We start from the raw sequence: 25000 nt of genomic DNA, 5'->3' as shown, positions 1-25000 counted from the left end.
TTAACATTATATCAATAAAATTATTATTATTATTTTATTATTATTGCTATATCATTAAGTGTTATTATATCTTGAACAAATCATATTTTGGAAACCCACAATCATTCCTTTTTCACCATCACAATCATTTCATTTCTCTTCCACTGTCATATCCTATTTTTTTTTCTCTTGCAATAATAATCGACAAGTATTCTTGACTATCAACCTGACCACACAAAATTGATAAAATAAATCAAAACATACGAAAAACTTTAAAAACTTTTTTAAAGTTTAGCTAAATAATTAGCCCCTTAAAAACTTTGACTTTAATTATTTAGCTAAATCCAAGTAATACTTGTTCCTTCTGTTGGATCTGTCTCCTCGTAAAGTATAATCTGTTTTATCCTGAAATGGAAGAAAAAAGAAAAGACAAAGCTGCCAATTCTTGGATCTATTGTAGGACGAGTAATTTCGACGAAATGCTATTAGGGTCGCTGAAGGTCGAAGTGGTTTTCGTAAATGGCCGTGATTTCAGTGAGGGATACGATTTAGGTTTGCGGTGTACGTGGGACATTCGATTCCGCGACCGCACGAAATGCTCCCTGTGTCGCGTGTCGTCGCGACGTTGGAGAAAGAGAGAGATAGAGATAAATATATATATATATATATATATATATATATATATATATATATATATATATATATATATATATAAGGAAAGAGAAAGAGAGAGACAAAGGAAAAGAGAGAAAGAGAGAGTGTGAGATAGAGATAGAAATAGAGAGAAACAGAGAGGATTCATCGTGGTCGTATGAGCAAGCATTAATGTCAGCAGCGTTGAGCTAATTGATGATGTCATAATTATTACACAGATTATGTGGCGTGAGAGAATGTTGAGAAGAGCATCGTCGACTAGATGGCACCATCGTCAACATAGCCACCATTACAGCACTACTTGTTACTAGAACCACTAGCACGTCACTAGACTCGCTAAATAGGTCTGCTAATGTTGCTAGCTACTGTACTGCCACCGTTGGTGGTTTGCCGAAGTTCGCGGTACCGCCGCCTACGACGTTAAATTTACGCCTGTACGAATTAAAATTTAGTAGACCACCAGGAGTAGTCTGCGGAAAGCCAAATGGATGAAGTGGAAAGGTACGCACAGTTTCAACTTGAGTGGAGCACGAAGAATGGTAGAAGTGATTTTACAATGACGATAATAATATAAATGAATCTAAGTATTATTTTATTATGTCGCTTCGACTCTCGTTAAATTTTTTTTTTTATTTTCTTTTCTTTTTTCTTATGAATAGTATACTACGCCTTTTTTCGAACTTTATATATCGGTTTTAAGTACGCTCATTTGAATTCAATATTCAAAATCGTATTTAATGATAATGAAAGGGGATTAAGGGGTGGGAGGGGGGACATTCTATTCAATGAGAAATTTTTCTTTTATTGATGTAAAAAGTCGTAAAGGAATAATACGATAACGATACTTCTTCTCAATTATCAGTTTGAAACAGTCGTGAGAACTTAGAGAATGATAATACCGTTCATATATAAGACACACACGGGATATGCAAGTACTCAGACACGATGGATCGAAACAGAGTGTTATAAGGATTAGAAACTCTTCCGAGGAACTAGGGAGAATACACGAGACGCGAATTGAACCAATGAGAAACTCCATAGAATAGAACATGGAAGAAGAAGAAATTAATCTCACATATTCGATTAAAACTATAATGGTATTGTATATACGATAGAGATAGAACGGGCTTTGTAGGATCGCGCATTCGCGACTAATCGTGAGTTTGTGAAACGAAGCAGCGTACAACATCGATTAAAACTAGCTGCCGTCTCTATTCGCTCGTCGTTGATCATAGAAGAAACAAATTTAATCCGATATTTCCAGTGTGACGATAACACGTGCTAACTGGTTCAATGTTCATGAATTACTGATAGAAACTGGATTATACCGAACTAAATTGGACTATTAACTGTGGAACACGAGATTTCTGATTAATCAGTGATAGTCGAGTGTTTCAACGTAAAATACAATTATTAATCAGCCAATAATAATTTATCATTTACTATTTGAATATTACGTAAGAATCTGTTGTTCAAGAAAGAAAAAGGAAGAAAAAAGAAAAGCATAAGAAAAAAGAAAGCAAAGAAAAAAAAAAGAAGGAAGAAGAAAAATATTTACGAATATCCTAAAGATTTAATAATATCACATGTATCAGCCCACATGTACAATCGATAACTTAAACGTGATATCGCGATTCGATGTTCGGAATCACGGATTAAAAAAAAAAAAAAAAGAAAGAAAAAAAGAAAAGAAAAGAAAAGAAAAGAAAGAAATCCTCGATTCTTTTTCTCTTGTCGTACCGTTTCTCGTACGTTTTTTCACTTGTCCACAAAAAGTCCACGATATATCCCCATATACAAGTGAAAAAGAAAAATGGTAGAGAAAGAATAGTGCGAGGGTAACAATTACCGTTCTCACCTTTGCAATTACTCGATATAAAAAAAAAAGAAAAAAAAAGAAGAAAAAAGAGGGGAAAAAAAGAGAAAAAAGAGAAAAAGAATAGGAGTGGCTGGTGGCGGGCTGAGGTCTGTGGAGGGAGGAGAAGCTCTGGTGTGGGACGGAAATAAAAAGAATGAAAGAGAGGGCGCGAGTCGACAGGAAATTTTTATTATCGTGAAGTCGTCCGGGATCTCGTCGTCGCGTCCACCGTTTCGTGACGCCTTTAATTACTCGGCATTTGACGGAGTGAGAGAGAGATAGAAAAAGGGAGATAGGTAGAGAGAGAGAGAGAGAGAGAGAGATGGAGAATGGGCTCGAACAAAAGGGGTTGCCGACGTTGGACACGAATGAATTTTCAAACCTTTTTTCTGAAATTACCGCCTCGCTTGAGGTCCCGGCTTGAGAAAACGAAAGTTTATTGACCGTAAGAAGCGACAACAGGGAGGGTGCAGTTACTACTGGTCTTTTTCGAGATGACCCAATTCAACTTAGGAATGGAAAATAACGAAACCAAGAAACAGAGGATTCAATTAACGGACCACTCGCTTCCCTGATCTTTTCTCTCTCTCTCTGTCCCTTCTGTCCTTTCTTTTCTTTCTTTCTTTTCTTTTCTTTGCTTTTTCTTTTTTTTAATTTTTTACGTTTTCTCCTTTTCTCTTTTTCGAAACCGAATTTTCTCTGCCATTATTGAGATTAATGTTAAAATGAAAACGTACGTTTCTTACTAATCAAAAGCATCAAAAAGTATAAATAAAATATTTCTATGTATAAATATTTCGTAATTCTTGTTTATTTTTATATTTATTTTTTATTTCTTCTCTTTCCTTTTTTTAGATTTTTCTACGTATTACGAAATACATATTTATCTAGTTTTAAATTAACATATCTCGTTAATAAATATCCTATAGTTCAATAAAAATATCTCGATGAACGAGATACGAAAGTAGCAAAAGTAACGCAGAAACATTATAATACGTGTATAAATTGTAAATGATATAAACGCGTGAATGTACATACGTGTGAATGTACATATGTGTGTGATAACGTAGATATTAAGTAATTAAGTACATATGTATCTATGTAACTAGAATTGGTAATAGTATTTCGAACGAAATCTCGAAATATCTGAAACGATTTAGATATGTTTTCCCAAAAGAATGATTTCGTATTATGAAATGAAAGAGATAAAAGAAACAAAAAAAAAGGAAAAAAAAAAGGACCAAGAAGAAACTTTACAACATTCGTATCACAAATTTTCGATCATTCTTTTTTCCCAAAAATCCATTCTTTTAAATAATCATTCTGCATTTAAAAGTGAATATTTAAATATACTTTTTCTTGTATTCTTTGTATCTCATTTCGATTATGTCGTTTTTTTTTTCCACACGATCATTCCCATTATTACTTTTCTATTACAACAAAGACGTGCGTATGTGTGTATGTATTTATATATATATATATATATATATATATATATATATATTTATATATATATATATATATGGTGCTTATGATTCTAGATCGTTATTTCTCTCAAAACATCTCTTTCTCATCATCCCGTTTGAACACGTTTTCGTATATAAAACAGGATGAGAGAAAAGGGGTATAGAGCATAGAGTGTCTCACGTTGAAACAAGGAAAACTCGGCTTATCCTTGCCGATAATATTCTCAGCCAACATAACTCGCCTTTTCCTCAATGTTACGAGAAACAACAACCAAGACGACGCCTCCGAGTATGCTTTAAGAAATTCCACTGCAACCGGTCGACCGATAAGCGTATACGAGCGAATGAGAAAGATAGAGAGAAAGAGAAAGAGAAGTAGAAAGAGAGAGAGAGAGAGAGAGAGAGAGAGAGAGAATTGTGAGTTGAGTCGACTCGACTCTTGAAAGGGTCCTAAGGGCATAATGCCCTTAGCGCGCTCTACCTATCGCGTTTACCGCTCGTTTACCCAACGGCAAGCCTCGTTTCTATCTTACGCTTTATATAATTAGCGTTAGTAAAATTTCGTCGATAAACTGAGAGATAGTTACACTTGATATTATTTCGAAATATTATCTCTAAGATCTTACGATATGTACGATATGTAGGATGTATTAATCGAAAGATTTGTTAAATAAAACTTAATAAAAATTAATAAATAAACATATTAGATAATTAAATAAATAAACGTATAGTTAAATACCTATATTGATCCGAGAAAAAAAGAAGGAAAAAAAAGAAGAAAAAAAGGAAAAAACGAGAACAAACTTCGATATTACATGAAATTCGCGAAAAAGGGACAAGGAAATGAAAAAAAAAAAGAAAAAATAAAGAAAAAACGATTTCCTCACAAAACGGAGGCTAATCAAATTTTTTATTATTTGACGGATGAGTAATGTCCGTTAAAATGGTGGATATTAAAAAAATAGAGGTCCGGTAAGGTTGAGGTAAAAGAAAAAAAAACAGAGATAGAGAGAGAGAGAGAAAAAAACGATATTCATTATCTTCGAATTCATTTCATTCTCGTAAAGTTAGATAAAAGCAAATCATTTGAAAGCGATTATCTTTTACTAACATTTATACTTTATTATATCAATTAATTCAATAGCAATTAAGTCTCTGCGATCTTCTATATAAATAAATATAAATTCTCTCTTACAAATTTAAATATTATTTTATTTCAATGATATTTTAAGCGATAAATCAAATAGTTCTCGCTGTCATATTATTCAGCAGGGTATACAGAAATGATCATTCTTTTTCTATCTTTGTATATCTTGTATATCTATTAATCCATCTCTCTCTCTCTCTCTCTCTCTCTCTCTCTCTCTCTCTCTCTCTCTCTCCTCTATTTCATTATCTCATATAGAAATAAAAGAAAATTAGAAAGATATTGAGAAGTTAATGAATCGAAAGTTTCACGACTGTTCATTCAATTGAGATTCATATGTGTAATGATTATGTTTTATCAATAATATATCTTGGCAAATAAACGAGAACGAGAAGTATATGAAAAACAAAATCAAATTAATAATGACACTTCAATTAGCTTATTCCTCTTCTTTTTATTTTCATTCACCTCCATCCTTTCGCATCACTCTCTCTCTCTCTTTCTTTTTTTTTCGTCTCTTTCTCTCTATCTCTAACTCTATCTTCGTTTCTCTCTCTCTCTCTCTCTCTCTCTCTCTCTCTCTCTCTCTCTCTCTTTCTTTCTCTCTCTCTCTCTTTCAATTTTTTTTCTTCTTTTTTTCCTTGCCAATTCTTAAGCTCGACCTCCGTAGTCGGAGGAACGCGGCAAACGCGACAAATGGAGATTATTCGAAACTGTGAACAAGAAAGCTCGAGGCCTCATCCTCCTTCTACTTCTCCATCTCCTTCTCCTTCTCCATTTTCCGCGTCGTTGCCATCCTTCCGGCAGAATAATCCTTTACCTCAATCCACGGGGATTACCGTTAACGTCGCGACGTTATCCAAGCGGCTCTTCTTCTTCATTCCCCGTCAAAAGATATCGCGATGAAGGCGATAGACAGACCCGACAAAACAAACTCTAAAATATATGTATATACTTATTATATATATATATATATATATATATATATATATATATATATATATATATACTTATACCTATTTATGAGGTTGGATTTGAGTGGGAAAAGAATAAAATATAATAAAGAAACATCTGACTTTTTTTCTCTTTCTCTTATAATTATATTAAGGAGAATTTCGTATAAAATGTAATGCATATAAAAAATTATTTTTTATATCGTCATATTATATAAATATATGTATATGTAACAATATATTTGATCATTCGTGATATACTTTTGTTAATACTAATAGATATATGATTACATAAGAATTAAAACCTTTTGTTATTAGATTATGATAAAATTTATTACATACATATGCCTACATTATATATATATATATTTTTTTTCATACTTATGTAAAATTAATAATTAAATCATCTAATAAGTAATTTTACAATTTTCAACATTTTATATCTAAAAGAACAATACACTCTCTTCTCTATTTCTCTCTCTTTCTCTTTCTCTTACATACACATACACACATACACACATACCTTGCACACAGTTTCTTTCTGTACTTTGGCACTCTATTCAATAGGAAAACTCTAACATTACTTATCGGTCAATCCAATGCATATAGATATTGTATCTACATATTTCGAATAGGTACGTAAGTACAATTGGATACGTACACTTGTATTTCTCTCATGTGCGCACATTCTATTTCTTTACTATTTCTTTCCGTTTCGAAACGAGATTCTCGCCTCTGTCGAGCGTAACAACGACTTCACTTTCGCAAAAATCCTTGAAATTCTTGAAAAGGAAGGAACACATAGCCACTACCAGAAGAAACTTTGATATAACTATCTAAACTTTACTTCAGCTAGTTCCTCCCTATCCCACCCCCTTTTTCTTCTCTCCAATGAGATTTCGTTAAATGTTATGCCTCTCTTTCTCCGTCCCATCTTTCTCTCTCTCTCTCTCTCTCTCTCTCTCTCTCTTTCTCTCCCCTCTCTGTCTCTTTTTTTCTTTCTTTCTCCCCTTTCTTCCTCTTTCTCCTTCTCTATCTAATTTTCCTCGAACTTTCCTTTCGTCTTCCGACGTATTCGAGAGCGGTGGAAATCGATTTTACCGTCCCTCTTAAATTTTTATACCCTCCGAACAGTCTCGTTCGATCGTTTCTTCGATTTCCCCTTCGAAGCGATCTCTGAAAGAAAATCTTTCCTCGTATTCGACGATTCGTATTCTAACCGATCTTTCTTGAAATTTATCATTCCACGATTCTAAGTACCTATCCTAGCTACCTTCTTGTGATATTTTTTTATTGAGAAATAAAGAAAAACAGAAAAAAGAGAAAGAGAAAAAGAGAGAAAGAGAGAGAGAAAGGGACAAGGAGAAATAAACAAAGAGAAAAAAAAATGTAATATGTAGAAATAAATTTCATCGACTCGTTGTGAGGGAGTAGAAAAAAAAAATCTCACACTGTAAAATTTTATGTATCCCATCGTGTTAAAACGCGAGAACGTCACGAGATGACGAAAAATCGTGACGAATAAAACAGTACAGAGTTTAAATCCATCGAGTAATACGAATAAAATTAACGTTTAATTGTATACGTTTTATTATTATTTCGAAATATTTTTCCAAACGATATATCGATTAATCTTTCTACATACGACATTTAACGAAATAATTACGATGTTATATGTCGACTTTATGAAATAATAAATACGAAGAAATATAATTTAACTGGATTTTACGATGATATTCATTAAATGTAAATTTACACCCGTGACATATATATATATATATATATATATATATATATATATATATATATATAAACATATTTATTATAAATTTATCAATCTTAAAACATATTTATAAATGTACACAATTTTAAATATTTCAAGTGTATACTAAACCATATAATTCTTTGAGGAAATTAATCGGCTACGTATGTAAGTAGTTACTTACATACACGTTCTCATGAGAATACTGTCGAGAATATTTTAGAAGATGGTTCGGAAAGATCAATTTCGGCAGTGTAGTTTCAAACATGAAGCCTATTAAATTCCGGAGATGCGTCTCTCCTGGGAAAAGCTCAAAGAGATTTCTCTCTCTCTCTCTCTCTCTCTCTCTCTCTCTATTCATCTATCTGTCTACCTATCTATCTATCTATCTATCTATCTATCTATCCATCTCTATCCTATCTATTCATGTACAACAAACATGAGGTCGTCGTCATGAATGCAAGTAAGTAATAATCAGAAGGAAAATTTTGTAATCCGATAAACCGATTCAACAACGTAATAATACAAGAGGCACCGTCTTGAAAACGATGTCAACCGGGATTACCAACGTCGGTATACTTCGCTCAATTAATTAACGAACCCCCTCGATGTCGAGATCGTCCCCCGACAGCTTGAGTCTGAGATTGAAATTTTCTTTCTCTCTCTCCTTTTTTCCTTTTCTTTTTTCTTTTTCTTTTCTTTACCTTTTTCTTTCTTTTCATTCTTACCGAAGATTCTCGAAGATTTAAAATCCGAAACTTAATGCCTAAGTATCAGGCACTTGTCTATATACAACATAATGAGAATAATTCCATATGACATCAAAAAAAAAAAAAAAAAACAAAAGAAAAGAAAAGAAAAGAAACGTTCCTATAGTTTCATTCAAAATCATTCTGTTGCATAATTGCATAAGGTATACTTACTTACATTTCGTACAAACATATACACGCACATACGCACATATACACACGTACGGTTTAATTAAACAGACTTAATCGAAGTTTCTGTCGTACGGTAAAGCACAGAATAGAGAGGGGAAATGAAGTTTCTCATTATAACGGGGCAATGAGTTTTCCGACTCGAGCGAACTACAGTATCCGGTAGATACTAGAGAATACTGAATAAAAATAGAAAAATTGAAATCACGAGAAAGATTTCATATGTGCAAATCTTTGCTACGTATTACCGCAGAGAGAGAGAGAGAGAGAGAGAGAGAGAAAAAGAGGGTGAGAAGCAGAGAGGGAAAAAAAAGAAAGAGAGAAAGGGAGAGAGGGAAGGAGGGAGGGAAGGAGAAAGAAAGAAAAAAAAAAGAAAAACATCTTCACGAATGATCGTTCCTATGACATTTCATCGGGAAATAAATGCCCGTTCTCTCATAGACGATCTACTCGTAGGATATTAACGGGTACCATAGAAAGGAAACGGAATGCTCGCAAATTACAAATGGCACCGTCAAATATAAGGTTCCAGTAACGACTGAATTTTAATTCTTACGATTTATTCTTCTGGCCCATAGTAATTTACTTCCGTCTGTGTAATTCCCCGAAGGCTTTCTCGTTAATTATAAAGAAGAGTGAGAAAGGAAAGAGGAAGTGAGAAAATCAGAGAACAAGAGAAAGAGAAAGAGAAAAAGAGAGAAAAAGAGAGAAAGAGAAAAAGAAAGAGAGAGAGAGAGAGAGAGAGAGAAAGAGAAAGAGTGGTAAAGGGAGAAAGAAAGAAAGAGAGAGTGCAATCATGAAATAGATCGTTAACCTAAATGTGAAGGAATATCGAACCCCGATAAGGCAATATCCCAGGACTTGTTAGATATCGACAATAATATCTTTACAATTTATCCTATCACATCGTAGTCAATATTTTACGTATTCTTTTCTATTATTATAATTTTGACGAATAATACAAATTAAGATTTAGACCATGAAAGATGATTTTTTAATCTCAAACGGAGATATCGTGTTTACCTTTTTCTTTTTTATTTTTTATTGTTACATGCCGTAGCAATAAAAAATAAAAATAAATAAAAAAAAAAGAAAAAGAGAGAGAGAGAGAGAGAGAGAGAAGAAAAGGAAAGAACGAACGAGAAAAAAACAGAAAAGGATCCTAACATCGGTTCTAATGATTTGATTCTTACCGAACCTTTATCTCTTTTCTCTCTATGGAGAGAAAGTGCTTCTCGTAACTAACCAAAGCCACTTTATTCTTTTCCTCACCTTTTATAATCCAATGAAAACTTTGCGTATAACGAAGCACTCTTGATGAAAGTTTCCAGTGGGCTTTACTTTCGCGATAACCGGAAGCCTAAGAGTACAAGCCGATTTATTTCTCCTTCTTCCTGTTGACGAATATAATCCCTTAGATTTTACTATTACAAGATTCTTTTCTTTGATATTACAATCAAAGAAATTACAAGCAATATTATGTATATACGTAAAGATGCGTAAGAGTAAATGCAAAATTTGACGATTTACTGCAATTAGCAGACAAATTATTTTATTTATTGTAAACGTGTGATTCAATTTTTTTGATTTCTTCTAATTTTTTGTTTTTTTTTTCTCTGTAATATCATTTCATTATTTATTTATTTCTTTGTCCTTTTTTTCTTATGCGACCTAAAAAAGCACCGCTTTTCACATTGTTTTTTCTCCTCTTTTTTACGAAATCGATAAATAATAAATATCAAGGAATTTAACGGCAAACAACGTGAGCGTTTATCAGGAGAAAGACAAAGTAGAAAGTAATAGCGTTTGGCTTACACGCTCAGATTCAACCGGATGAATGCAACGGGCCATCGGTTGATGTTGGTCACTGGCTGATACTAGAACACAACAGGGATATATTTCACTTACACGACACCCAATATACGACTACTGCTTACCCCACGTAAATTCTACATAACTGTCTGACGCAGCGATAATACTGTTATGTGTCACCGGTTCGAAGTGAGCACAACGACGAGAACGTCCTTCCTCCTTTATCATCATCTTTGGCATCATGCACGTTTATCAAAAAACTTCTTGGATAAACATTTTTCTATATGATAAAGAATCATTTTGTAAAAGTATTAATATTATAATTTTCCTAAGCATCTTTTTCTTCTTTTGTTAAATTTTGATCATTGTTATTATTTCTTTCTTTTCCTTTCTTTTTTTTTTTCTTTTTTTTTCTTGCTAATTTTGATTATTCAAAAAACGAAACGAAGAAAATAAATAAAAACAAAGATTTACATTCCAAAAAAAAAGTAATTACTTATTGACGAATAATATTCATGTATAGATATATGCTCCATACATATATAGATATATATGTATATATATATATATATATATATATATATATATATATATATATATATAGATCGGTAATGTCAGTAGAGTCAAATTCAAGGGTTCCTTTGAGCATCGATCGATGTAATTCATCATACTAACGAGAATATATGTATAACGGTCGCTCGATACGTCAGTACCTGGCAGGAACTCAGAACGCGTGGAACGATCTATCGAACCACCCTGTTACAGATAAAGTTGCGAACTCTGATTTATGTCTCAATCAGAAGTCATTCGCCAGAAAATTGCCAACTGTAAATTTGCCGTTCGAGAGGTAACTAAACGATTGTCTATTATTCTATAACATATAACATATGGCTTCCTACATTTAAGTAAAGATATTCGATTATGTGCATGTAACAAATCATATTGGTTATATTTTCCTTTTCCTTTTTTTTTCCTTCCTTTTTTTTTCTTTTTTTTTTCAATAACTAGAATTACACGTATTCGAAATTAAATTTAATTGAATACGAATCGTAATTTCGATCGTTCAATTAAATATATTTAAAATTTACATAAGAAGATATTTTACAATAATCGATTGTTCATCCATTTTCGATTCATTGATCAAATTATACATTTAAAAAAATCTATTATAAGTACTGAATTATACATGTAGATATTAATATATATATATATATATTATTAATAATTATTTTATTATATAATTTATTACATAATTATTATTATAAGATGTATCATAAATAGCATCATAGCCTTAGGAAGAAAAAGAGAAAACAAATTTCGGAAGTAAAGGAAACGGATAGGAGTAAAGAGGTTGGACGAGAGGAAAGAGGGAAGTAAGGAATAAGGGTAATAGGGGGATGGTGAAACTGACGGGAAAAGGGTGGTTTTCGCCATTTCCGCGATGTACATACATATATACGATATCTTCGTAACGGTCTCCCGATGGAAGTCTCATTTTTCACGGTGACATACCGCACGACAATGAACCTTGTTGTATCGGTGACATCGTAGTTTCGTCGTATCGGCGAAAAAGAAGAGGAGGGCTCGCCATCACCTCGAGATACCGACCTCCTATCTTCTTCCAACTCCCACACTCCATCCTCCCACCATTTCATTTTCTTTTTCGTTGTCCTCGTTCTTTTCTCGTTCCTTGCTTTCTTCTCGCGTCGTCGCGTCATCGCCGTCGTCGTTGTCGTCGTTGTCGTCGTACGTACCTCCACGACAGTCACGTCGTTTCACGGGACATTGCTCGTCTCATACGTGAAGAAAAATATGCGAGTTCGGTAGGGCGAAAGGGGTGATAAAAAAAAAAGAAAATACGTGGGAAAACGATGTGTGACGTGAGCAAACTCACGTTCTCTCTTTCTCTCTCCCCCGCTCTCCCCTCCCCCCTCTCTCTCCCCTCTCTCTGTCCTTTCTTTGTTCGATGCCTACAACATTTTTTCTTCCTTCCTTCCTTCCATCTTTTCTTTTTCTTTTTTCTTTTCTTTTTTTTACTTCGAAAATCAAATACATATACTTCGTTAAAAACGACTCAGAAGAGCAATATCTATCTATCTATAAGATAATATAATTCAGAAGGAATGTTATAAATATACGTACATATTTCAAATGGACGGGTAAAAGTATATAAATCATAGAATTATTTATTAGTTTTTCAAGGAAAACACTTGTAATATTTATAACACGATGTAAAATATACTATTAAATTTTGAACGTAAAAGTTCCTAACATATGTCTCGTCCCATTGGACTTACGAAATATGCATAAGTGCTATAAGATAAGGAAAACGATTTATAAGAATGTATTATCTTAGTTATTCTTTTTCTTTATAAAATTTTAACTAACTTTAAATTAAACCTATTATTTTTTCAATCACCAGAAATATATATAAACGTGGTTAACATAGATACCGTGTACTGTATTTTTTATATTATAAAAGTACATATACATTTTATCAGGAATCCTATTAGCTTAATAATTAACATGGAACAAAATTTAATTCCATCTCAATTTAATTCTACATAACTCATATTTGGCCATCGTTCAATTGCACATTTAACAGCATACTACACTACACGCTCTCATTGTTGGATATTACAGATAAGCTTTCAATTTTGAATACGATAATAATAATTATTATACCAATCGAATTTTACAACGAATAGTCATAACATTTGATAAAAGATAAATAAAATTTATCAGTATTATAAAAAATCTGTTTATTCGATAATAAATTCTTAAGATAAAAAAAAGAGCTACGTATAAAACTTATTTACGTTGATTGATAAACAATTTGCGCTCATTCAACGCGAAAACATTGAATTCGTTCGAAATTACATTAATATCAAGCTTAGCGATATGTGTATCCAACAGAAGTCAAATATCCATGAATAGGGGAAAAAAAAAGAAAGAAAAAAGAAAAAAACAATGGGAAAAATCTCATTGGGAAAGTAATTGATATTTGTTAAAAATCCCCTCGTGACAGTGACTTCGAAGAGAACGACAGATAGATATGTACATATACATACATATATATACATATGCATACATATATATATTATATATATGTATATATACACAAACACACATATATATATATATATATATATGTATATATGCTGAGTGAGAGTGAGATAGAGAAAGAGAGAAAGAGAAAGAGATAGAGAAGGATCGAAGCATCGGTTTCCTTTTCATTATTCGACGGTCGGTCCGACCCGATGGGGATTAAATTTTGCGTGAAATCCGCATTAGTCCGTGGGGAGAACGGAAAGTGGTAGACGCGCGCGCACATTTGTGATGCCGTTCGGCCTGCGGCATAGATGGTGGTGATGGTGGGGTGGGAGTAGTGATGGGAGGAATGGGATAGAGAAGGCGACACACGGCCACGTAGCTACATAATTTGTCTAACTCCACTCGCACGGTCCGATGGTCAGCGGGATTGCCCTCGGTGTAATTCGGTAACAGCTTGTAGTGGTTCCGACTCCTATTGCCCTTTCCCTGCACCCTCAATCCACCCCCTTAACGCAACCCCTTCCATCGTACTATCTGCTTCTATTACATAACGGTATAGCTAATAATCGTTAGTGACACGCATACTCCAACATACTTGGTCATATATAGATACAGTTATGTACATAGATATCCATGTAAACATATTTACATATACAGGTAAAACGCCTACGTATTGGTGAACATGTTCAACACGTAGCCATACAAATACATTTAAAAGCGTATGTATGTATGTATGTATAGATAGATATAATATGTATGTATGTATATATGGTACACATATACCTAAGATGAACTGGTCAGTTTAAATTCATAGGTAAAATCAAATGACGGAAAGAAATGACGGGCTCTCCTATGTTTGACATTGGACAAACGATCTTCTTCAATTTCCTCTGATTTTCATTCTTCCTCCTGATAGATGAAAATTTTGATCAAGTCGTCATCTAATCGTAATAATCAACACCTCATTCGTCGTTTTAAAGAAAATCCTCGATAGATATTTTCGATAAATAGTATAATTGATACCACGTTATATTTTCTAATGTAACAGATAAATAATTCGTTTATGAACTATCACGTTATTTTTCAATGACATTTCATTTAATTGAAATTATTCGAGTAAGACTGTATAAGTATTAAAAAAAAAAAATAAAGAAAGAAAGAAAGAAAATAAAAACATAAAAAGAAAGAAAGAAAAAAAACTTCTTCTTTTTATATTGTCAATAATATTTTTATTTTATAAAATTCTAATGGAACGACCAAGGGGAATATATAAAATTATTTAAAGTGATTTGAAAAGTTCCAAGTTTTTGAACGTTCATTTACATACAAAGATTTAATTTATCATCCTATCCGATTTATGAATCATTGAAAGGCTTGTTAACACGCTCTATCAATCGCGCTAATCGCCGATAAAATCACATATCTATCTCCTAATCGTATATAATGAACCATACGGCGGGTTAATTAGTAATGAGCGTATAATTCATCATGATTTATATGGTTTGATTCCAAATAGAGATAGTTAATATCACGCTTATGTCCCATTTTGATATTAGATAAGAAATCACGTTTGTATTCTGTCGAATGTATCAGCTTGTCGTTAAAGAGTATTCAAAAATTTTTAACTACTATACTATAAAATCAAAGTCGGAAAAGAAAAAAAAAATATAACGTCTAACCTCACATTAAAATTAATAAATTTTTATTAATCGTGTTAATCGTTTTTTTTTATCTTAACAAAAAAAAAAAGAGAAAAAAAAGAATATATGATCTTTCATTCGATCGATTATACAATATCTTACAATTATTATTATTATGCATATGCTCACTTATTATATCGCTCGACTTTTGAAATATATACATATAATAAGGAAAAGAAATATGTATCCAGATATATTCGATCCAATACGAGCAATACGAAAGATAACGAATAGAAAGGCGAAACCCGACAATATTTCTTTTTTCTTTCTTCTTTTCTTTTCTTTCCTCGATTGAAAAAAAAAAAAAAAAAAAAAAAAGGGAAAAAAAAGAAAACCCACCATTTGACATTGATTAGAAAATTTTTGGATGGCCCGTACTACACATCTTCGGATACTGGCTTTCATGATACCTCACTCCGTCCCCCAACCTATGCTATCCAGAGAAAACCGTTCGTAGTCGCAAACGCCGCGCTGATTAGTAATCAGCGTTTCAATCTGACCAAGGAAAGGCAATTTAAAGGTAAATTGAAAGCAAATATAATCCAATTCTTGGCGCGGGCTTGGATAGAGGTAAAGGATGATAGGAGAGAATGGGTGGATGGATAGGTAGGTGGAGGGGAAGGGATTTTAGCCTGACGAAGGGAGAAATTATTTTCCATTGCGCTCTCACGCATCGACGACTTCGTGTTTTCTTTTTCTTTTAAGGGTCGATCTTCGTCGTATTATATCTAACATGAAATTTAATCAAACAAAAAACCTTATTCTTTCACATTATTTAATACATTTAAAATATTTTTCTTCTCTTTTTTATTTTTGTCTTTTTTTTTCTCTTGTTTTCTCTAATGTTCGCACGACCACACGACTATCAGATTTATTTATTATTCTTTATAAAAGAGATCAAAGAAATTATACATAGACATAGTGGTTTTTTTTTTCAATATTGAATATTTGATGTTCGGTATTCGAGTATTCGACAAAATTGACGCAACATATATTTCGTTCGGTCAGTTTAATAAAATTGTATTGATTGAAATGTTCACAATGAATTAAAAATTCATTTATCACATGAATTTTCTCATGTATTTCCTTTTATCGTTGTGGATTGTAACATTTATCGATTGTAATTTTTGTCAATTGTACTGCTACGTATTTATTTGTACGTTGTATTATGTTGACGTAATTATTGTATAATTATTTAGTTACTATGGTATTCTCTATTTATTATTCCTTCTCTCTCTCTCTCTCTCTCTCTCTCTCTCTCTCTCTCTCTCTCTCTCTTTCTTTCTTTCTTTCCTTTCCTTTATAACAGGTTCACTTTAATCAAAAATTAATTTATTATTATTTTCTTTTTTATATCCATTATCGTTGTCAATTGCGTTATTTGTATTGGTACAATTTGATTGTTGTCGTACATTATATCGTACAATTATTATTATTCGTATAATTATTCGATAACTATGATATTCTCTACTTACAATTCTTTCTTTCTCTCTCTTTCTCTCTCTCTCTCTCTCTCTCTCTCTCTCTCTCTATCTATCTATCTATCTATTTATCTATCTATCTATTTATCTATCTATCTATCTATCTATCTATTTACTTCTCTCTATCTCTCTCTATCTTTCATCAAACTACGTATACCATAATTGTTATCTGGACACTGATGAATTACGTGTATCTATCTCCGTTTCTGTCTCTCTTTCTCCGGTATTAGTCATCGATTCGTTAGATTACTGTCGGGGCGAATCACAGTGCTACACATTCGTATGCAGCTTCCGGTTTGTCGCACATTTAGAGATTACCGCATTCCTCGGATTACCTCGAATGGTGCGTGCATTCGTCCGTTACACACGCTCAACGGTCCACGCAAATCCGACGGAAAATTTCATCTCCGATCTCCCTGTTAACCACCACGATGATGGTTCTCTCTGTAAACGTCTGCAAGGTTTTCTAGTAAAAGTAATATATAATCAAAATTCAAAGATTCATTTGAATTATCTTTTAAGATTACGATTAATACGATATATCGGGAATGTGTATTGCCGTAATCGATCTTATAAATCGTAATTATTAATGATTAGTTTCGATGTTTGAAACATGACGAAAAAAAGCGAGAAAAAAAAAAGGAAAAGAAAAAGAATCTTCATTATTTCTGATCATTGTATTGTCATTATCATTGTATGTAAATTTTATTCTGTTCTAAACACAAACGAAAAGAAAAAAAAAAAAGAAAAAAGTTTCCTAAATATTCAACCTATTTTATACTTTCGTACGTTACATTTATCACTGTCATTACTATAAATGAATGATAAGAATAAACGTTCATGGTAAGAAAAGTGGAAATGAAAAAAAAAAAAAAAAAAATTTGGCAAATTTTTTATCTAACCAAGAAAAACAACTTTACTGCTGGAAGTTTATCGAAGAAGCGACAGTTAATCTTACGTACTGCGGTAGAGTCTCGACGTGTCTAACTCAGTAAATACATTAGGCTGGGCAGTTGGCATTTGTGTGAGTCTGTGGATCGAAACTGCAGTCAGTGACAAATAGAGGACGTATACTGGTTGCACGTGCAACTGTCATTGCCGGGGAGTGTGCACGAGCCAGTAGTAGCCGTCAGTAACATACGTGGTTCCTATCGAGAAAGGTCACTGCCACGTACACACATAGAGAGACATACGCACATCACAAATCGATCGTCTTCCTTGACACTCGATATCTTGTTTGATGGTGTTGTTTTCCTGACGTAATGACTGTTAAAGCATGTCTTATGTCTTTTACGTCATCATATGTAAATAGATCTTAGATATAATATTTGTTTTAATATAGCTATTATCTAACACCCAATTATCAAACGATTTCTTTGAATTCTTTTTATATATTATTCTTAACGAGAACTATCTATCAATCTATCTTTCCTCGGAATTCTTTCAATGATATATTGTTCATCTTAATTTAAGAAAAAAAAGAAACTATAAAAGTCACAAAATATCAATTTGTCGTGGATACATCGAAAACGTACATACGTAGAAAAAGTACTCGTTCATTATCCCACTTCACCATTGTTTGCCGGCATCTCTACTGATTATATCGCAATCGGACTTTTAATTAGTTGATTGCGATGTCTCTCTCTTTTGGATAATACGCGTCTCTCGTATCGCTTGGAATCCAGTGAGAAAATGCGATTACTCGGTTGCTTGCTAATTAATTCACGAATTAATTAATCATCTGAAACGACATTCAACGTGTAGCAACTGTGAGCAAATACGCTTTGATAGGGAAAGCAATCTAAAGATAAAATATGCGCCATGATAATCAGCAACAATCTAAAGTATTAACAATGTATATTGTAAACGCTCGAATTTGTTGAAATTCTCAAATAATACAAAAAAAAATTTATTTTTATACGCAAGAAATCTTACGAAAGAAATTTCTCAAATATTATCTAAATAAACAACACTATATAATATGTTAGCAAAAATACTGACGTTATTTATCGGTCAATTTAAGAGATAATTCAACTATACTATACTATATTTGTTTGAGGGACAATGTTTACAAAAAAACTTACAAAAAATACTATATATATTCTTTCATACAAATACGTTCTTTTATATAAAATAATAAAAATTTTAATATTATAGTATTGATCGATTTAAGAATATGGAATACTACGATTGTGTCTGAGTTGTAATATTATAGTACATATAATTATATTATATCGGTTCAATTTTTAGGAAAATAAAAATACTACTCCCTTTTATTTTGATATCCAATATTATACAAAAAATCTGAGAATATCATACACTACATTTTCGCCCGTCAATAATACAGTACATACAATATTATATTACATCGGACGAATCTAAAAAAAACTTCCAATTTCTTTTTTATTTTGATATCGAATAAAACAAATTCAGACATTACATATTGGTCAACCCTATAATAAATGAAAGGAAATAACGTAAAAGAGAAGAAGGGAAGAAAAAAAGAGAAAGAGGGAGAAAAAGTAAGATAAAGAGAAAGAGGGAGAGAGAATAAGAGTGAGAGAGAGAGAGAGAGAGAGAGAGAGAGAGAGAGAGAGAGAGAGAAGAACATCGCAATCTTTCTCACACGTGTTAGTCAAGCAATCAAAATAAATACATATACTCAATGTCTATGCCATTACCGGTAGAAAAGTTTCGCCGACAAAAAGTCATTGTCTCTTACCCCATGGGGAATAACATTTTTCCCTCTTTACCTTATCCCTATCTCTTGTCGATGGACGTCATTCCGCGGTCATCGATCAAGGACTCTCTCCGAGTTATCCCTTTTTTATTTTCTCCTTTCCTAACTTTCTTCAGCCCTGTTATTACCGAAAACCTTTACAGTTTTATGAGCAGAAAAACGATATCTGGATATGAGGAACGTGGACAAATTGATCGAGGGTAAGAGGGATGACGAGGAAAAGGGCGGAAGGTGTGTTCTAGTCGATGGCCAAAGAAAAAGTCCTTCTCTCGGCGCTAAATTTTTAATAATCTACGTTCTTTTTTGGGGATGCGTGGGGAAGAAGGAGAGGGCCTCCTTAAATAATAAACCTATTTTTCTTAAGGTACATCCAACTTTTATCTTTCCTCTCTATTTTTCTTCTTTTTTTTTATTTCTTTTTTCTTGTATTTCTTTTTATTTTATTCCGAATGAACATTAGCAAAATTCTGATTTATTTATTTATTATATTTATTTATTATCTCTCTCTCTCTCTCTTTCTCTCTATCTATCTATCTATCTATCTATCTATCTCTTTTCCTTTTCTTTACTTTTCGTTTCTATGCTTCTTCGACAAATAAAAATTATTTATTTTTTGTCTGATTTTTTGTCTGATAATCGATAAGAGCGAAAAATCGTGCGAGTTATCTGAAAGAAAAGTCGTCGTACTTTTTTTATCCTGTTTTGTTTGTTTTTTTTCTTCTGGATTTTTATTTTTTTTAGACTTAGATAAAAAAAAGATAGACGGTTTGTAGATCACGAGGGATAAATGAATTATCGTAGAAGTAGACTTAATGAAAAAGTGTGATTATTAACGTCAACAGCTTCTGTTATCGAATTTAATAACTTGACAAAGGACTTATCGTTACGGATGAGGAGACGATACTAAAAGGTGATATTAGAACGACAGAGATAAAAGTTTTATTTGAGATGAACAGATTCTTGTTCGGGGTCATCTGGTAGACCCGTATCATCCTTAATTGTACGTAAAAACTTTTCTTTCTTCTAACACGTTGTTCTTTCTTATTATTTTCTTCTTAAATAAATATATCGAATATGACTATCGTATTTCATATTTGTATTTATGTACGTGTATGTATTTGGTAATAAATATTTTATTACATTATCTCATTATTTATAATCAAATTTATATATAAATTAACTTACAAATATATATATATATATATATATATATGAATATTTTTTTATTTTTATTTTTTTATATTTACCTATATAATGTACAATATTTAATTTAACAAACTAATAGACAAAAATTATATCTCTATCGTTGGAATAAATTTATTCATTCTTTCTCCTCGTTTTTAATATGTTGATTAAATGACACACTTTTTTATTTTTATTTTCTTTTTTATTTCTTTTTCTTTTTTCTTTCCCTTTTTTTTTTTAGTCAACGTACCCTAGAACAATAATATGAACATTTGTTATTATCATATTACGTGTTATAATTCCGTTGGAGAATAAAAGAGAGAAAGAGATAAAGAGAAAAAATAAAATATTCAAAAGGGGAAGAAAGCGAATGAATTACTTTCTTTTTCTTTTTTTTTTTTTTTTTTTTTTTTTTTATTAAAATTAGAGACGAAACATACGTAATAATCAGGACTCAGAATTAAATGAACGCCAACAAGGAATATTTTCTCTTATTTTCCCTAATTGTATTTTTCAAGAGTTGGAAGAAAGACGCGAGACGGTGGATCCAAAGAGATAAAAGTATTTTATCTGAAATTATGAATGGAATGCATATCACGACATCCTCTTTCTTGTAGAAATAAATAACGTATCGAAAGAAGGAGGATGGTCTCGTTTATTTCGAGCTCCTAATTTAATTCCTCTTTCCTCTTTCTTTTTTCTTTTTCTCCTTTTTTAATCCTTTTTATATCTTATATCTTAAAAAAAAAATTTTTTCTTTCATATTTCCTTTTCTTTTCTTCTTCCTCTTTCCCTATGGCTACGAGACACTCTTTTAATTAGCGCGTAAAAACCAAAGCGCGATACTTTTAATTGGAAACGGCGTGTATCAACTAAGTGGAAAAAAGAGCGACATTCGTTGTCGGTGCCCGCTAATGAAGGACTTCTATGCCTCGGCAGAGGACATTCATTAGGACCACCGGTTCCGTTAGTTTACCGACGGGAATTTAGCCAGTAATACTATCTCTCTCACTCTCTCTCTCTCTCTCTCTCTCTCTCTGCCTCGTTCTCCCTGCATATCTATCTCTCCTATATGCTCACTTGCTCGCTCGTATCGTTCCTTCCCCTATCAAGTTAATAGAAGGTCATTAAGTCAAATATCATTAATCGGTCTACTTTGAAGGATTCACTATGTTCTTCTTGATCGCTGAGTTCAGCACGATATTTTTCAAAAATCCATTTAATGTGATAAAGACTGACCAAAATCACTATAACAGTAAACTACATCGATCTTAAGAATGGATGATAACGAAGGATGGGAAAAATATCCTCGAAAAGGGAGAACATTTTTCCTTTGCCGAATAAATATATCGTAGGAAAAGATATCATTTACGAGGCGTTTGGAATTCTTTGATGGAAGGAGGAAAAAAAATCCGATGGGGGTGTGGGTGAATTAAGATAAAAAGAGGAAAAGAAAAAAGGAGATTAAGAAAAAAGATATAAAAAAGAAAAGAAAAGAAAAGAAAAGGAAAGGAAAGAAAGGAAAAGAAAACAGAACGAAACGAAACAAAACAAAGGAAGAAATAACTTGCTGCAACTCTCGTAGCACCCTCTCCTTTTGCGGAATAAGTTGGGTCGGATCGATCAGATTGGTCGGATCGGTCGTTCGATCGATCCAAAGCAACTCGTTATTGACGCAATGAACGAATGCGGCGAGAAAATAAAAGAGTGAGAGAGAAAGAGAGAGATAGGGAGAGAGAAGAAGAAAGATAGAGTGCAAAGAGAGGGAAAGAAAATCGATCGACGCAGTCGTATTCCGTAGATATACAAGACTTAATGGATTAGCTGCATCCGAGCTGAAGCCAAGAACGTATACCATAGAATTGTGTATAAAAGAGAAAGAGAGATAGAAATAGAGTGGGAGAAAGAAAAAAGGAGAAAAAGAGAGGAAAAGAGAGAGGGAGAGAGAGAGAGAGAAAGAGAAAGAAAGAGAGAGAAAGAGAAAGAAAGAGAGAGAAAGAGAAAACGCATATACACAAATGCATTGAAGGACATACATACGTATGTACATACATGCATACATACATACATATACCTACTATTTCTTATGTTCCTTATCCCTACTGTAAGTAGTAAGTACGTGCATCGTACCTAACGATAAATGGAGCGTGGTCAGAGAGCAAACTGGACCTAGGGGGTTCTCTTTTCTGTAACCTTTCCCCTAATCCCTCCTCTCCTAGTTTCTTTCATTCCCTCTAGAAACGCGTTACGGACATTTTCCATGCAACTGTTACCATTTCAATGTCCAAAGAATTCCAACGATAACGGCAGTTTAATTAATGATTTTAAATCTCGAAACTCAGAATAATATCTTAACCATAGAGATGTATATTCATCGAAATAATTAAGATATAGTTTCTATATCGAAAATAATATCGTGGTTCTGTTAATTAATGTGGATTCAAATAATTGATTTGTACGGTTACACGCTTATTGATTGCATAATATCGCTGATAATAATTATTTGAATAGAAATTTATGATCTTGACAAATAAACTTTGATTTTCCCGGGATGATAGTAAATTTAAACGTAAGGGACTTTTGTGAAAAGTGTCGGAACTGGTAGAGAGTAGTAGTTCGCTATCTACCCTCTCTCCTTCTAAATTCTCTATTAAATTTATACCGCTCGCATAGCTACTAGCAAGTAGTATGTGCCGAATCAAGTAGACAAAGACAGATAGCTAGAAAGAGAGAGAAAAAGAGAGAGAAAGAGAGAGAGAGAGAGATCAAGAGATCGTTCGTGTTCCCTTAATTCGTTCAATCTCTCTTTTGCAAGAGTAATCGTGCAAGATTGGATGGCATTTGCGGATCATAAAGGTTTCAAGATAGACAATTATGATAAGAAAGTGGGACATGGGTTTTGTACTAGCAAGCTCCGCATCGTTACTTATCTAAAATCCTACGAGAGATAGAGACTATGCGAATTAGGAAGCGTATTGACTTTAAAATTGATTATATTGAGTCATTAAATTTATATATATATATATATGTGCGTGTGTATTTGCGTGTGTATGTGCGTGTATGTGTGTATTCCTTTCTGTTAAACAATAATAATTATTTATACATTATTTTTATATTATTTATATATTATTTATTCTTTTCTATTTAACAATAATAATTATTCTTAAATAATAATAATTGGTGAAACAATAATAATGTTTAATGTAAATTGTATGTAAATTGTAATTAATTATAATATTTTTAATAAAAAAATTTTAATTGTATGTAATTTGTAAATTGTAATTAATGTAAATTGTAATTAATTTATAATATTTTAAACAAGAAGAATTAATATTTCATATATATATATATATATATATATATATATATATATATATATATATATATATATATATATATATATATATATATATATATACATGTATATAAGGAAAGATAATTAAATTGATATCGTTGAAGATCAAAAATTATTTTCAAATTACTCAACTCGTATTATATTTTCATTGTACAGAAAAAAAAAAGAAATTGTTCGTCATTCTACTATAATTTTCATTTCGATGCGAGATATAATAACATGCATGTTCGCATCCGTTAATAATATCACTCTACGTATGTATGATGAAAAATTACAAGTACATGTAGTAGTCGTCTGCTCACTTATAAATAATAAAAAGGGGATAAAATTACGTCGGAAACGTGTTCTACAAAAAAAAAAAAAAAAAACTACGTGTGTAGCGAATGAATCAATTAAATACATATATCGTTGGTACGTGTTAACTTATTATTATTTATATTCTTATATAATTTCTCAGTAGTAATACAATAAAAATTATTTCACACGGAATCATAAATGAAAGCAAAATAACAATGTCTTCTAGTTTCTCGTATGAAACAACATTTCTTTTGAAAACAACGAGTAAAAAATTCATTCATGCGATGGCACATAAGAGTTATCGAGTCATACGATATAAAACTAGATGACGTAAGAAGAACATGTATTTAACTAATACATGCACAAAGCAACTTTATCCTTATACAACGTGAAATACAAACTACGAAAATATGAACAATCTAAGTCCGTGAATATTCGCGTATGTATCTCGTGATCTGTTGGTCGGTGGTTGCTTTATGAATATGTAAAGTCCATTGGATCTCGTTGTCACGAAACAAAATTGTTTACATTCTGCGTCAAATATTGACGTCAGTCTTGTAAATTTATTCGACAGGGAAATAATGTATCCCTTCGATCTCTCTCTCTCTCTCTCTCTTTC

The 25000-nt window shown here is 32.2% G+C and overlaps 1 protein-coding gene across 2 annotated transcripts in view; it reads left to right on the top strand.

Annotated features, from left to right (window-relative positions):
- Positions 1–25000, top strand: part of LOC124426352 (neuroligin-4, Y-linked) — a 196170-nt gene that overhangs the window by 154084 nt on the left and 17086 nt on the right. The window lies entirely within an intron of this gene.

Source organism: Vespa crabro, chromosome 8, assembly GCF_910589235.1.
Source record: "Vespa crabro chromosome 8, iyVesCrab1.2, whole genome shotgun sequence".
Lineage (NCBI taxonomy): Eukaryota > Metazoa > Arthropoda > Insecta > Hymenoptera > Vespidae > Vespa > Vespa crabro.
The sequence above is the reverse complement of the archived record's forward strand: the minus strand, read 5'-3'. Positions and strand labels throughout refer to the sequence as shown.